The sequence below is a fragment of the Agelaius tricolor genome, unplaced genomic scaffold, assembly GCF_023055355.1.
Source record: "Agelaius tricolor isolate 1412-34295 unplaced genomic scaffold, bAgeTri1.0.p SCAF_12, whole genome shotgun sequence".
NCBI lineage: Eukaryota > Metazoa > Chordata > Aves > Passeriformes > Icteridae > Agelaius > Agelaius tricolor.
Window position 1 is genome coordinate 8,155,725 of NW_027269272.1, and position 16,631 is coordinate 8,172,355.

Below are 16,631 nucleotides of genomic sequence, written 5' to 3' on the forward strand. Positions count from 1 at the left end.
AGAGTGATAAAAATACTTTCCTTTTCAGAGGGGACTGGAAGCAGGCCGTGCTGCTCTGAAGTGGTGTTTATAAGGATGAGGCAGCCAGCTTAAACACAGCTAGACAGGGGCTCATTAGCTGTGAGGGCTTGTTGTGAATCTGGGCTGCTTCTGGCAGTGCTTGTTCTGATTGGCAGAGAACGGAAGGTAATTGTCACAGCAGGACCCATGTGTCCCTGTGAAACCACTGGATTTGACTGAATCTCCTCTTTTCACAAAGGACTGACTGCTTGCCATCCATAATTTTCATAAAGCACTTCACTGAGGTGCAGACCTTCACTTTGCCTGCTTTGCCTGGAGGAAAACTTCCTGCAAATGCTGGAAGCCAATGGCAGGAGGGAAAGCAGCCTTTGTGTGTCCTCGATAGCTCCTGGGGTGCTCCTTGGGCCCTTGGCTGGAGCTGCTGGAGCCGTGGGGTCCACAGTGGCTCCAGCCCTGCGCCTTCCCTGCTGCCTCATCGCCTCCCTGCTGCAGGTTAGATCCTGCAGGTTTGCTCCTGCTCGGGAGCTGTTGCCCTTTTCACTGCTGCTGATGTTTGTGGAGCAAACTGAAAAATGCTGTCTGGGGCCTTGCCAGTGACTTGGTGCACACACAGTTTTAATAGCGATTTGCTGACCTTGGCCATCATCAAGGGTTTCAATTTTAATTGGGGGTCGCAGTGTTACTTCCTCAACATCAGATGACAACGCAAACGGTACACCTTGTTTTTTGTCAGGGAAATAGACCCCTTTACTGTCTTCCAGCTCCTTCATCCGATGCAAAAAGTCGAATTTTCTAAGAGTGGCCCAGATTCTCAATCCTGCAATTCCACCTGCAAGGTTCTCTCATACCCGGGGCTCTGAGGGGGCTGTGGGGGGCACACGGGGCTGTGGGGGGCACATGGGGCTGTGGGGGGCACATGGGGCTGTGGGGGGCACACAGGGCTGTGAGGGGCACACGGGGCTGTGAGGGGCACATGGGGCTGTGAGGGGCACATGGGGCTGTGAGGGGCTGTGAGGGGCACACGGGGCTGTGGGGGGCACACAGGGCTGTGAGGGGCACATGGGGCTGTGGGGGGCACATGGGGCTGTGAGGGGCACACAGGGCTGTGAGGGGCACACGGGGCTGTGAGGGGCACAGAGGGCTGTGGGGGGCACAGAGGGCTGTGAGGGGCACACGGGGCTGTGAGGGGCACATGGGGCTGTGAGGGGCACACGGGGCTGTGAGGGGCTGTGAGGGGCACATGGAGCTGTGGGGGGCACAGGGGGCTGTGAGGGGCTGTGAGGGGCACATGGGGCTGTGGGGGGCACACAGGGCTGTGAGGGGCACAGAGGGCTGTGGGGGGCACACGGGGCTGTGGGGGGCACACAGGGCTGTGAGGGGCACAGAGGGCTGTGAGGGGCACACAGGGCTGTGAGGGGCACACGGGGCTGTGGGGGGCACACAGGGCTGTGAGGGGCACACGGGGCTGTGGGGGGCACAGAGGGCTGTGAGGGGCACACAGGGCTGTGAGGGGCACACGGGGCTGTGGGGGGCACACAGGGCTGTGAGGGGCACACGGGGCTGTGGGGGGCACAGAGGGCTGTGAGGGGCACAGAGGGCTGTGAGGGGCACATGGGGCTGTGAGGGGCTGTGGGGGGCACACGGGGCTGTGGGGGGCACACGGGGCTGTGAGGGGCACACGGGGCTGTGGGGGGCACACAGGGCTGTGAGGGGCACATGGGGCTGTGGGGGGCACACAGGGCTGTGAGGGGCACAGAGGGCTGTGGGGGGCACACGGGGCTGTGGGGGGCACACGGGGCTGTGGGGGGCACATGGGGCTGTGAGGGGCTGTGAGGGGCACATGGGGCTGTGGGGGGCACACGGGGCTGTGGGGGGCACACGGGGCTGTGGGGGCACACGGGGCTGTGAGGGGCACACAGGGCTGCAGGTGCCGGCCGGGCCGCACGGAGCTGAGAAGGAGGAGGATGCTGAGGATGCTCCGGTGAGCCGGAGCAGCCCCGGGACGCCGGAGGAGGGCACCGGGACCGTGTCCTGCCCGCTCCTGCGGCTCGGTTCGGGTACGGACTGCCGGGATGCGGTACCCAAAGCGGGGAACGTGCTGTGAAATCAGGTCGGAGTGAAGCTGCACTGAGACACCCCCGGGCCGGCCCTGCCTCTCCTGGGAGCGTGTCCTGGAGACGGGCCCGGGACGGGCCGCGCTGCAGGATCCGCGCGGCTCCCCAAAAACGGGACCAGCAGCAAAACTGCGGTCACCCGGGCGTTGATTCGAGGTAAGGGAATGGCTCCAAAGGGCACATTCCGAAGTGGCTCGTGTGTAAGATGTGGCAGCTGAGGGACGGTGGGGCGAGGCTGAGGCACACGCTGCGCTCCCCGCAGCCCTGTGTGTGTGTCTGCGTGTGCGAGCAGCTCCGAGCAGCAGCACAGCCCCATGGAACGTGCAAGCCAGGGCTTTCCCTGGGGACAGGATCTCCTCTCCCTCCAGCAAATCCCCAGAAAGTATTTCCTCCAAATAACCGGAATGCCACCCTAAGCAGTCTCCTGCTTCATCCAGAAAATTTGGATGCAGGTTGAATTCATGGCCTGTGCTGATGTTGTACCCCAGCTTCAAATACTTTTAAAATTTCCTGTATTTATGCTCTCATGTATCTGTAGAGGGAGTAAATCAGCACTGGCATACTTGACAGTCATACTTGTTGCACAAATGTTTATTTCCCTATAAATATGGTATAGATTTCATCCACCTTTGGCTGTTGTGAAGATATTTTGTTAGCTATATACTGGGCTTGGAACATGTCTGATCAGAGAACATAAATATTAAAAGTATGTGAATGAAATAGGAAAAATACAGAATGTCAAATATTAGCCACTTGTAACAGCAGGTGCAGGGAACATTTTGCATGCAAGCTCAAAACTGAAATATGTTATGAAATCTCTTTGAATATTTGTGGATGTGGCACTGAGAATATGAAATTGGATTGATGATCCTTCAGCCCAGACTGTTCTGTAATCCTGTGTGGTTAATTTGTGGATGGAAAGATGATAGATTAGTAAATGGTTCATTGTGCACACTTCTAACTCTAAACACAGTATGAGCAATTTACTTATTGCTATGGAATAGGAAATGTAGTATTTGCTTTACTTTCTTTTTTAAATGGCATCATTTCATCAGTACAGAATCCAGGTCATGTTTTTTCAATCCTATGTGCTTTTAAATAATGAATATAGGTTGAGTATGAAACATGTTTCATCCTCATTCTCTTAAGCTTTCAATTTATCACAGAAGCAGTCACAATGCTTTGGCCTCTTGGAGCTCTCGAGCATGTTGAAACATATTATTCCACCAGTAGGAAATAGTGTTAAAATACCTGGTGCAACCTTTGAAGGTTCCTCTCATCTATATTTATTAGAAATAGCTCTCAGGATAACTCAAAGAATAAGTGCCCTGCAGACTATACTAATTAAGACAAAATACAACTATTTAGCAACAACATTGACAGGGGAGGAAGGGGGGGTCTTTCTCAGAGCCTGGATGGGTTGTGTGAGAGAGAACCAGAGCCAAGTGGTGCTGCTGCCTGGGGAGTGCGGGAGGGAGATCCAAGGGAGGAAAGGATGCTGCACTAAGGAAGTGCTGTGGCCCATGGAGCCATCCTCCCTCTCCCTCAGAGCTGGTGAAGGGCCTGCCTCAAGTGCCATGCCCTCTTTTGAACATCCAGAACAGTGAGAAAGCTCAAAACTGGAGGGAAATTACTGACAGAAATCAGGAAGGAGAGAAGGGTTCAATCAAATGCAAATATGGTTACTATGAAAAGAAAAAAAAGAGAGAAGGATTTGAATCTCCTTCCTCATGGTTAGGGCTAGAAGTAATTATAGCTAAAAATACTCAAGTTGGGCATTTAAGAAATTGTGGGAGTAAGACTAGCAGAATGGTGGGATGAACTGGTGGGAGAGGTTTGAAGTCACAGACCTTCAGTGTCTTTAGGAACAGGAGATATGAACATCTCCCTGAGCATTTATGTTCTTTTGTAATGAGAAGATGAAGAGGTGACTTCTAAATCTCTCTCATCCTTTATTTTTCTTTGGTTGTATGGAAATACTTCCCCAATGTCCAGTACTTCTGGCATGTATAGTGGCAGCCTCCTGGCAAACCACTCATGGATTTGGGTGTTTGGAAGCTGTGCATTTCTCCCAGTGTACAGCAAGTTATCTAAAGCCTTTTCATCCATCCAAATGAGGCCACATAGCTTGGCAGGGCTGAGGTTTCTCTCAGTTCCCACAGGAGTGTGCAAATGTAGATTTCATTGCTGGCTTCCTGCCAAGAACCTCCTCAGGGAAAAATCTGTATCATCTTAATCTGTTACCTTTCATTACTTCCTTCATTCCCATGCCCTCCCCTCACAATTTTCTCTCTTTCTAAAGAAGCTGATATATTTTTCTCTTGAATCAGTGACCACTCAAGCAACTCCAAAATATTGAGATGTGTATGTGGAGGATTCTTTTCCAGACACAGAATTGAGAAGGGCTTATTGCATCTCTCATCCAGAAGAGAAATGTTTAGAAATGTTATAAAATTATGAATTTTAACTTGTTATTTGATCTTGTTGCAAAATTTGGCTTTCCCAGAACCTAAATGGTGCCTATGAGTTCCTGTGCATTTGTTTGTGTGCCTGTACATAAATACAATATCTTACAGGGGTTTCTCATAAAGCTTTTTTCACTGTTTCTTATTTACACTCAGATGTCAAATTTGTCAAGTCAGAATTGGGATTGAATAGAACACTTTGTTCTCTGTGCACTGTTCTCTTTCCTCAGGGTCTCCTAAATGTGAATTTTCAAAATTTCTTTATGTGTTTTTCCAGCAATGTTCCCTGTACAGAATGGAGTATTTTTAATAAGAACACTTTCCTGCAAGAGGAGATTCAAGTCCTGTAAAATATTGATCTAAAATTTAAAGCTTGTTTACAGCATTTATCAATCCAGTTTCTTTCAAAACTTCTGGGATTTGTCTAGTTCATCTGGACAGAGATAGGCAAAGACTTTGGTTGTTGACTCCTTCTGAAAATGACTTTGCCACTGGAAGAGAGTTAAGTGTCCTTACCAAACATTCTCAGCAGATGTCTTCTCTATTGAAGAGTTTTCTCAGGCTGACAGAGTGCCAACATCTGCTGTTACCCTGGTGGGCCAGCTCTGTAAATCACTGATTTGTTGGATGTGTGGGAGAAAAGAGCACAAAGCTTTGGTTCTTTAATCTGGTACTCAGCTGAATCTGGTCTGCTGGGAGCACCTCAGCACAGGAGAGAAGGGTTTTTGTAATCTCACCTGGCACTGGTTTGGGGAGAGGTTTCCTCTTGGTAAATTTTGAACATGGGTGGATTTCAACATTTGTCAGGAATGTAGAAGTCACCAAGCTCTACAGATTTTGTGAATATATATGAGGAGAGAGATTCTCTAGGGGAAGTTAAAGACTGTTCTGAGACACTGAAGGTGATCAGAGGCAAGATAAAAATGCACAGATACCAGGCTTCTAAAATCCTGAGCCTACTTTTTTTCTTTGTTGTTTTCCATCAATAGACACTTGTTCATAAATGTTGTGCAGGTAAAGCACCATTTCCAGGTTCTGCTTGTACTCCCACAGAGCTGGCCTGAAGAGAGAGGTTTCTGTAAGGACAGCAGGAAGGTAAGTTCTAAATGATTTTTTTGCCATGGCACTCTGCTTTCTTGATGTCAAGAGAAGAAGCAATTTCAGATGAATCTGCTGGAAATGTTAGCATGCTATTTGCATTAAGAAATGATACATGCATCTCCCTGGTGGGTGTTATTAGTAATGAGCATGGCCCCTTCACAGATGTGAACCAAACTTTGGAAAGGCTCCCCCTGCACCCTCATTGAAAATCCTGATCTAATTCCAACATGAAATACCTGTTGGGAAGCTCTGCCAGAGCACAATTCCTTTGTGATTTTACTGATCACTGAAACTGAGAGTCAAGTGAAGAAATGTCAATCCAAAATAAGAATGGCTGGAGGAAAGCCTTTTTAATAATTTAAGTTTTACAGACTTTCACAAGAAACAGTGAAGGGAATGTCATCCTTAGGATTCTGATGAAATTCCAGACTCTGAACTCCACCTGCAGTTTCTGTATAAAAACTGCTCTGCTTCCAGCTGCAGCCTGCTGTGCAGTGATGCTGCTCAGTGTCAAGCAGGTGCTAGAGCTCATCTGAGAGGGAAATGATAATACAATTTATATAATTTATACTGTGCTTTGTTGCATATTTCAAAGTATGTTCAAGATTCCTCTGGATAAAATGCACAGCAGAAATGAGATACTATTTGAAGGGATTTCTATGAACCTGGCTGATTATTTAACTTTTTTGGGGTGCAAAATTATTATGCTTACTTGTGGGTTTTGCCAAAACTTTAAACATAAATGTACTAGATCAGTGTATACATACAACACCAAGAAATGATGAGAATTTTCTTTTTCTTTATAAATTCCAAACTATAATTGAATGTAGAACTGTTTGAAGTGACTGGAAGGCTGGGGCTGAATTTAATCAAGGTTTTAATGTATGTTATATATAAGTCTCATTCCTTCCTAGAGGTAATTCATATTCTGCTAATGCTTGAATGAGAAACCACTGTGTGTGTTGGGGTGGGAGGGGGAGAGAAAATGATTTGGGGAGAGCTCCTGACACTGTGGGATGTGACTCAGTGTGAAATGGCAGCCTGAGCCTGCAGGTGATGATTTAATGTTAAGTAACTTGAGGGAAGGAATATTTTCCAGTTTGCCTTGGGCACTGAGAACCTTTGTGCTTAATGCATCTTAGAAATTTTCTCTGCAGACTTTTTCAGGCTGTGAGAACTTCCTAGGGGCTTCAGTGCCTTATCCTTGCTGTTCATCCCTGCCTTGAGGTAAACAGTGCCTGAATGCTCCTGGAGCTGTGAGGAATAATTCCCCTTTGATCAGGCATAGCCTGAGCCATGTGCTGCTGCTGTTCTTCCACTGATGTTTTCTAAATTGAGCTGCAAACTGAGAGAAGTACCTGCAGTTTGATCAGTTGTAATTTATTACAAACTTGTCATAGCACAGGAGACCGTGGTTAGGAGCTCTGCAAATGAGAGCAATGTTAGCAATGTCAAATGAAGTTCAAAATTCACATCAGTGACCACTCTGACCTGTGCTTTTCTCTCTCCTTGCACTCTCTTTTGCATCTAATTAAGATCCAAGTCAGCAGTGTCCAGGTCAGAAGCTGTCCTGCTTTCTGCACACAGCCATCTCAGGAGGCAAAATGAATTCCCCAGGTGTTTGTTCCACTCTGGTGTCTGAGGCATTGCTGCCAGTGTGAATATGCCATGCTGGAATCCAGGTGCTCATCTGGGAGCCCTGCACCTGTAAAGGTCTTTGATTTTTAAAGGCTACAGGCAGTCAGGAACTTGCCACACTGTCACCTGTAGCCTGGTCACTGGCACCACAAACCCCTGCTCTGGTCACTGCTTTCTTATTCACCCACAGGCAGTAGCATGTTGATTAATATTTTGCCTCTTGGAGGCATTCCTTTGACAAGTTTCATAGGTTCTTTTATAAATTTTGCAAATGACATCCTAAGCAAAAATGAGTGGATTAGTGAGAACTGCCATAATCTATAATGATGTGAAATGATGACATCTTAAAGAAGTGAGTGAAGGAAATGTGTAGAACTTGGACTTTTAGCCAAGCAAGATGACCCTTTGTTTCCATCTGAGATATTTGAATTTTTAACTTTAGGAGGTAACCACCTGAATGGTGATATTCTGCCTTGCTCAAAGTGTTGTATTTTGTGATGCAGGGAGTCAGTCCACCAATGGGATCCCCCTTGTGGAGGATCTGAATTTGAGGAAAGAGTCCTGACTTATTTCATCTAGAGGTTCCTGTCTTTATGATTCTAATACAGCTGTCAATAATGAAATGTGAATGAGTGATTTTTCTGAAGGGTGCTGTATCTAACAGTGTCTTTGTCAGTCCAGAGAAGAATCTTTGTATATCAAGGGGAAGCATTCCTACTTATTGTCATGATACCAAGTGTTGTTGTGGTGGTTTGTCTCCAGAGCCCAGGAATATCACTAATTTCCTATTCTTTCACTACTGGAGCAGAGGAAGTGTGTCTCTTTCTCCAGGAGAGGGTGTCCCATCACTGCCTGCCAGAAAGATCTTACACTTAGGCTTACACACACTTTGCTCTGCTTTTCCCCATGCTGTGTCTCTCAGCCAAAACCAGCTTGGAGAAATGCAAAGAGACTAAATAAAAAAAGAATAGAAAGAGTAAGGTGTTAGAAAAGAATATTGTTTTAGGAAAGGAGAAAGATTCCACATATGTCTCTTTCACTTTCAGGCTTATTGCTATTGACAAATCCTGCTGTTGAGCATAGAATATAGTTAAAGTGTCCTGAGGGAACTGTACCTATCACAATTATTTTTTCCTTTTCTGTTTCTGTAACTCTCTGTGTTATATGGGGTATTTCATTAATTCCTTACCAAAATGCAACACCTAATTTGTGGGCCATATTTCTGTCCTTGTTAGATTTTGTTTTCAGAAACAAGTTTCAGTTTATTTACAGCAACTATAATGTTCTAAACACCTATGCTGTGGAGTACCTTTATTTGATTTTACTCCTCTTCAACAAGAATGCACTGTGCCTCTTTCCCTCTTTTCTCTCTAAAATGATTCATTATTCAAATGCATGGCAACTTTAATGGAAATTTGCATGGGGCTGTAGAAGTCAGGCTGGCAGATGGTTATGGAATGAATGTGTGCAAAATGTGTTTGGGACTTCAGGTTCTTTGTTATAGTTTTGGTTGTTATTGTTTTCCCAAACCCTGGCAGCTGAAGAAGGAGAAAAAGAATAGCAGAGAGAGAGGATCAATAGCAGGAAAATTAACTCATAATGTAAAATGACAGCTTGACAGTGAACACAGTCAGCATGAATTGCAAATACAGCAAAGTCTGGGAACCCTAATCTCATACTTTTTTCCCCTGATTCTATGTAATTCTTCTACAGATAGTATTATATGTATTAACATAGGATCATAGGAGGTTTAATATAATCAATATTATATTGCAAAAGCATTCTCAATATAATTGGAAGAGTCTCATGCCTCCTCAGCAGAATTTGCAGTTAATTTTTTGCTGTGGTAAATGTTAATTTTGGGGGAATACACATAAGTCCAAGGAAGTAGTCTCTACTCCATTGACTCACTTCATAAGAATAAATAATTTCAAGACTTCTCTTCTCTGGTGCTTAGATGTCATGGAAGTAACTTAAATTGGTATTATTAGAGCTGAATCAAAGCACTACTCCTGACTTATCTCATGAATTGTGGTGGCAATCAAATCCAGGCTCAGGTCCTCAACTCTTTGTGTTTAAGGGGATAGCTGATGGTAGTGTGTGTGTGGTGTTCAATTTGTGCATTGTGTCCTTGGCAGCTGGGGTTCAGCTGCTTCTCCAAATGCTGTATGTAGTGTTTGGGTTCTTCTCCAGCTGATTTTAGCTGTGTTTGCTAGACCTGATCCTTGCCCTCCCTGAGCTTTGAAACAGCCAACACACCTTTCATCCTGTGTGAGCATGTACATAGCCCCCCTGGACCTTCCTTTTGTGTTTTGGCTTTCCCAGCCTTTGCTGTGTGGCAGTCCCAAAGGACCACATGTGGAATGTTTCATCTGAGATCCCTAAAAACAACAGCTAATTCTTTCAGATACTTTCCACAGCTGCAAAGCATTCGTTAGAACCAACTGAACTTGATTGAAAACTAAGGAAATGTCTAGTTTAGTAGCAGTAAAAGGATTAGAACTAGATGTGGTTTTGTGGCATGAGCCTGTTTTATGTCTGAAGCTTAACATGTAATAGAATGTGTGGCTGAGAGACTCACCTTGCAGTGGTGTCACACACATTCCTGTGCTTGCATGTGTCCAGTGGAGAAGATGACATCTGAGGAAAGCCAATGCTTGACTGTGCTCCCTGAAATTTCCTACAGGGGCTTAATGCCAGTCTCCTGAGAACCACTTGCAAATCCTGTGTATTGCAGTGGTTCAGGTCCTCTTTCACAGCTACAAACAGACCCATCAATTATTCTACATCTTAAGCCAAGAGGTCATTCCCTGAGCCCCCTGCTTGGCTCCTTGGCCGTGGATCACAGCTCCTGCACTGGGGCTCATGCTCATTCCTTGGGCTGGTGAGCTGGAAGATCCTCACAGTGATGGGAGTGTGATGATGTCTCTCTCTCTCTCTCTCTCTGCCCGAGGCTCAGTAGCGCCCACTCCGCTCCTCTGGAGGGAGCAGGGACTTGGTGTGCAGGTGTAGGAGGGGTCACAGCGACACAGAATCCATCTTAGCAGCTCTGGCTCTGCCCTGTGGGAAATAAGCCCAGGATTCCCATCCTGCTTTGTGTCACACCGCAGCACTGCTGGCACATGCTGCATACCCAGGAGTGTGCTCGGGCTCTCCTGGACTGAACCCCGCAGGGAGAGACCCTGAGTGTGTGTGTGAGAGTGAGCGTGTGTGTGAGTGTGTGTGTGTGAGTGTGTCTGTGAGAGTGAGTGTGTGTGTGAGAGTGTGTGAGTGTGTGTCTGTGTGTGTGTGTCTGTGTGTCAGTGTGTGTCTGTGTGTCAGTGTGTGTGTCTGTGTGTCAGTGTGTGTCTCTGTGTGTGTGTGTGTCTCTGTGTGTGTGTGTCTCTGTGTGTGTCTCTGTGTGTGTGTCTATGTGTATGTGTGTCTCTGTGTGTGTGTCAGTGTGTGTGTCTGTGTGTGTGTGTGTCAGTGTGTGTGTGTGTGTGTGTATGTCTGTGTGTGCTTGCACCTGCCCAGAGACATGGTGGGTACTGTGCCCAGTCAGAGATGGGAATGGCAAGGCATTCCACAAAGCCTAGAAGGGATAATAAAAGCATTTATGAATACTAGTCATAACTGTTACATTTTTAAGACCTCCAAAGGCTGGACTGATTTATGACAGTGCAGCTCTTAAAAAAAAAATTAAAAAAATATCCAAACTTACTACATACAAAAGAAATTAGGGAAGTCAAAAACTATGCATTCAAAGAACTATCTAAAATAAGAAATACAGCTATAAAGTTTAATATCCCACTGAGCAAAGGAGAAGGTTTTTCTTGTCTGACTACAAGAGCATGTGCAGTTTTGCTGAAATGTAGTTCTCATTTTGCCTCATACAGTCTCTATGGCAGTGATTGCTATTTTTACTTTAGATGGGGGCTTTTTAATTTCATTTTTTATGTTTTCATTAGCATCATAAAGGAGGTATTGTGACTGTTCTCAGCATTCTGCATGTTTAATTCCAAACTCTGACATGCAACAGCCCTGGTTTGGGCTGTGGCAGCTGGAAATTCAGTACAACTGGCATGCCATCTCCAAGTCTGTGACAAAAATACAAACTTTGCAATAGAATAAATGAAAAAAATGCTCACAGAGACCAACTGGTGTTGTATTACACTCACACTGTGACTGCTCTCTGTCACTGTCTGCATGCTTAGTATTTTTGTATAATTTTGGCTCTGTATTCTTGGGTGGTGTGGTAGGGATTCAGTGTTACAGCACAAGGGTCCAGACGTGGAAGTTTGATGTCTAACCATGGCAGCCCAGGGTGCACAGTGCAGTGCTCTCATCCAGTGACAGAGATGCACATTTTGGTAGCCTTAAAGAACAGTCACTATGAGAGAAATTCTGGAAGTCAGTTAAGGGAGTGAATCAATGGAGTGAGAAGCTGCTTGTCCCTCTCAAACAGTCCCTATTTTTACTGATTCTCTTGGAGGACCTTCTGTTTTGCTGAGAAAATTTTAGTTATTCCACTAAGTCTCTACCAGAAGTGTGAGCAAAAACTTATCAAAGTTTTGCTTCTTTTCAGAGAATTGTATATTACTCCTTGGCTTATTTGTCATGCTGATAGTCATATAAGAACTGGCCTGTGCAAGTAGAAATGTGAAATCTAGTACTGATATACTTGATTCTTGGATGTAGAGTTCTTGGATGTAGAGTGTAGAGAGGACTTTGGCTAGTCAAGATGTTCTGGCACTTGAGAGGTCTGACTTTTAGAGAGAACAAAAACTGAGTTTGTTAACAACCACTGAAAATGAGATGTCAGAAATACAGTAAATAGTAGTGTACCACTTCATAAAATTTAGAATTCCAGTCCAGAAGTTTTAGCCTCATATAAGAATTTAATAACACAAACATTTATTTTAAACTGCTGCATTGACTACTTGGACTACTTGTTAGGAGACCAAATTCTTTTCATTATGCACAAAAGATGCAGCTCTCAGAAAATACCTATACTTTATTTTTATTTTTATCTTTTTAATACGCCTTCTTCCCAAGGTGATTTGAGTTGCATTAAAGAAGTTATGATAAACAGAGCCTGAGAGCTGGATGGATTTATGTTGCTGAAATACCTCCTTAGCCATGCAGAGAGATGGCAGTGAGAGTTTGTTAATTATCACCTGAAGCCAATTTCAAGCTGGTTTTGTCCATGCCTGATTTCAGCCATTGGTCAGGAAGACAATAGGGAAATGAGAGTTTAAACACCAGCCCCTAATTAAATCTGTTGGAGGTTTATTTCTGGCCTTGCTTTGTGCTTGCTGAGTGTCCCTCAGCCAGCCTCAGATTTGCTTTGTTAAACACTCATGCACATTGAACAAAGGTATGAATTGATATATAGAGTTTTGGGGTCGATTGGATTTATTTGTTTGGGATTTTTTTACTTCCAAGTTGTTGCAGTTTCTTCAAAACCCATCAATTTCTGTTATTCAAATGTTGAACTACATTAGACAAGTGCAGGCTTAGGAAACTAATGCAGGACAAATGCAGGCCCAGAAAAGTCCCACCTAGAAATGCAAATTACATCTTAAAGCCCTTCTTCCCCATCTTGCCCATCTCGGCACACTGTGAGTAGTCTCCTCTGGAGAAGGCAGTGAGATGAAAACCATATGAATGCTCTGGAGAGGGGAAAGGCCCAGAGCTGAATCAAAAGCATCATTATGGGCTCATTCAGGCTGCTGATTATCAGAGAAAGCTGAGCCTTGTACCAACTTGCTAAAGGTACTTTTAAGCCATTAACACATCATCATAATACTCTAGGAGTTTGGATGGGGGGAAATGAGCCACAAAAATAGTTTTCTGTGACTGTAACTTAATCTGGTGAATGACAATATGTTCTCAATGCTGTTTGTGTAGTTCTCATTATGATTGTGGCCTTAAATAATTAGTTAATAAACAAGGCTATGGTAGGGCCTATGTTGCTGCTTTCATCATATGCTGGAAGTATTTCAGAGGTTAGGAATGAATGGCAGGGTCAATGAGGTCTCTTTGAACTCATTTGCCCCTTAATTCTTCTATAATCTTTAAATCTGCATTCCATTACCTGTAAAACATTTGCTGAACATGATTCTATGTCAGTTAAGATGCATATTCCTGGGTTCAAATAACCTCCACTGCCCTCTCTTCCTCTCTGTGGCCTCCTCTGGGTTCCACTTAACTGCATTTCAAGCTCTCCAAGATGTGGTAGCTATTTGGGAAAGCAAAATCATGTTATTTCTTCTTTTGTGATAATGGCTGCCTTCTTGAATGCCTTCTGTCTTGATTTTCCCCATTCAGTGTTTCTGGTACTGATGGCTTTCCTTTCTCTATTCTTTATGAAAGAACCACTTGTAATTTCATTCTTTTGTCTCACCAAACTGCTCAGTTCAGTGAAACTGTTGAGATCGGTAAAATGGGAGAATTTCTGCATACTTTTATGGTCAGTGTTTGAAGTTTAATCTGTCATGTCCTTTCATGTCCCTTTCCTTAACCTGATCATAAGTGATTGTGTAGTGCTGGCTCTAGGCCTATCTGTTTTTTTCTGTGATCATGTGGCATTTTCTGTGTTTTTTAATTAGCAGTTTTTTGTTTCTTGGTAGTTTTTTTTTGTTTGTTTTTTTTTTTTTTTTTTTTCTTTTCTACACTTGGGAGATAGTCTAAGAATGATCAAGAAATAATATGAGAGAAAAGCATTGAGAACACATTAAGTTCTATGTTCCAGTTTTCCATCTCTCATTTCTTCTCCTGTGTGTTGTTATTCTCTGGATGTAGGCATTGCATTCTCTTCCTCCTTGGATTTTAATTTGTCACCAGCCCATCTTGTCTGATGATTGTCCCTTTTTCTCTCTAGCCACACCTCTAGCATCTCCCTCAGAAGATCTTTCTTCCTCCTTCTGTCTGAGGGTGGCACACAGAACCTCTCTTTTCTTTGCACCTTTCCAGTGAATATTCTTGTCCCTGATTAATTTTATTGGTTATAATGGAATTCAGTGACTATCTCTTTGTTGAAGACCATTAGATGGGCCCATTTCAGATCTGATTCCTTAGGACCAAATTAAATCTTCATCTGGTCTCTCATATCTTGTGGATGTCAGCTGCATTGCAGGAGCTCCGATCTGAGTGTGTTGGGAGAATCTGCCCACATTTCATGGCTTGTCTGTTAACAGAGACACAGCTGTCTGTGCAGACACTGAAATTGTACATGTTGCTGTTGTTTTTCACTTGCTTCCATGGGTTTTCCTGATTGCTACAAGCTCTGTTTCTGCCTGTTAGGTCCATTACTTGGAGTGCTTCATGTGAACCTTGAGAGGGACTTCTGTGGAGCCAACTGTATTTGTACTGGATTTTGTACCTGTTTTAGTGTTTCTTTCTCATGCCTTTTGTGCTCAGAAAGACATGCTCCATTGTATTACAATCTCTGGGACAAAATATCATGAGCTCAGAGGGTGTTTCTTTGTCACACTTCTGCTAAGAAAACAGCACTTCTCCAATCTTCCATGGTCTTTCAGCCTCCTAAAAAGATCAGTGGCTGGATTTTGACTTCTCTAACTTCCTTTTTAGCTCTTTAATAGTTATGTTATTAGTAGAAAATGAGAGTTCTTTTTCATCTTACTTAAACTAATTTTACACCTGTATATTCCCACTAGCATTGACTTTATTTACTGTAAAGTGAATGGAATCAGAATCAGGACCACTGAATGTATAAAACATGCTTGGGTGTGCAGGTCTGATGAGCTGTGAGATGTTTGATGGCAGTTTTGAGTGCAGGATGGTATACAATAACACTCTGTTTGGTACTCTGGGAGAGCCAGGCCTGCAGGGCCCACAGGAGACAGGCAGGAGAGCTCTGTAAAAATGAGAGAGGTGACAGAAGAGCAAGTGAGAAGAAGAGAGAGGGAGAATGTGAGGACAGATAGAAGAATGTGTAAATGGACTGATGAATGATGAGGGAATGTGCAGCTGAATTAAAGAATGTGTGAGCTGATAGATGGGAGATCGGGCAGGCAGACAGAACCAAATGCATTTTAGGGTATAAAGAAATGTTCCAAGGAGCTATAAAGAGGAAAAGAGGCTTAGGGGATATAAAGTTTAAATAAAGGACTCAAAAGATAAGGGCATTCACAGCCAGGCTGGCAAACAGTAGAGTGGCATGACCAGGAGAATATTGCTGAGCAATTAAGGAAAGGAGAAAGACAGCAGGGAAAGGCTTCAGGGAAACTTCTAAGTGACACCAGTGTGGCAGGGCAAATCTAGTAGTGCTTTGAAAAGCCCTCTGAAGAAGCTGGCTTTTCTTCTGGGGTAGTTCACAGAGGTTTTTGAGGCCATGTATTGTCTCTGTTCTGTGCATGTTAACTTGGATGGATGTGCAAACATAGCCTGGGTTGAGAGCCCACCTATGGCAATTGGTTGCTGACCCTCCAGAGCCTGTGGTATACCCACATATTTGTGTTTCCTGAAATAACTTTGGAAGTCTAAGGAACAGCTTGAACGATGTAAGCTCCTAATCTGGCACAGAAATCAGTTCCCTTAGATTAGACATGTAAACCTCCAGGTCATGAGGTGCAGCATGCTCAGAGCATGGAGCTGGAAGTGATCTCTTCAGTACAGCTTTAGGGAGATTACTTAGATTTCAGTAGTGGGGACTGGGACCACTCTAATGAACAGTGAGAATCAGCATAGTTTTTTCCTCTATTCCTTGTCTACTTCTTTCCCTTAGAAAGCCTTAACTCATGGGAAATGCTGGTAAGAACTGTCTATGTTGTCATTGTATGTTTTGGCTGGAAGACTGTGGCTGTCACTTCTTATGGAGTCTTAGCTGGAATTTACTACTGGAAACTAGTCTGAATTAAAATTAAGTGCTATTTTTGACTGGTCAGATTTTATTCTCCATCTGCTACATAATCTGTTTTGCCATGGTGCTGCACAAATGCTTTTGCTGGGATGAGAAATGAGGTTGTTAGGGACAGAAAGAGGCAGCTGTCGAGTAAATCTGCTTTTTGTTGGGCAATGCTACCTTAAAAGGGTATGTGAATCTATAGACAAAGATGCTTCTTACTTATAGTGATTTTTAATTTTTTTTTTCAAACTGATGTAACAGAGTTCACCATGGGGCAAAAGAGGAGGGTGGAGCTTTCTTGGACTGCTGTCATGCAGCAAGTCCTATGTGACAGTATATAAACCAGCAAGGACAGGGGATATGTGCTGGTGAGGGACTACTGGCTGGATCCATCATCTTTTAGGCATGTAGAAGCAGGATTTAAGTCATTCTTACTCTCTG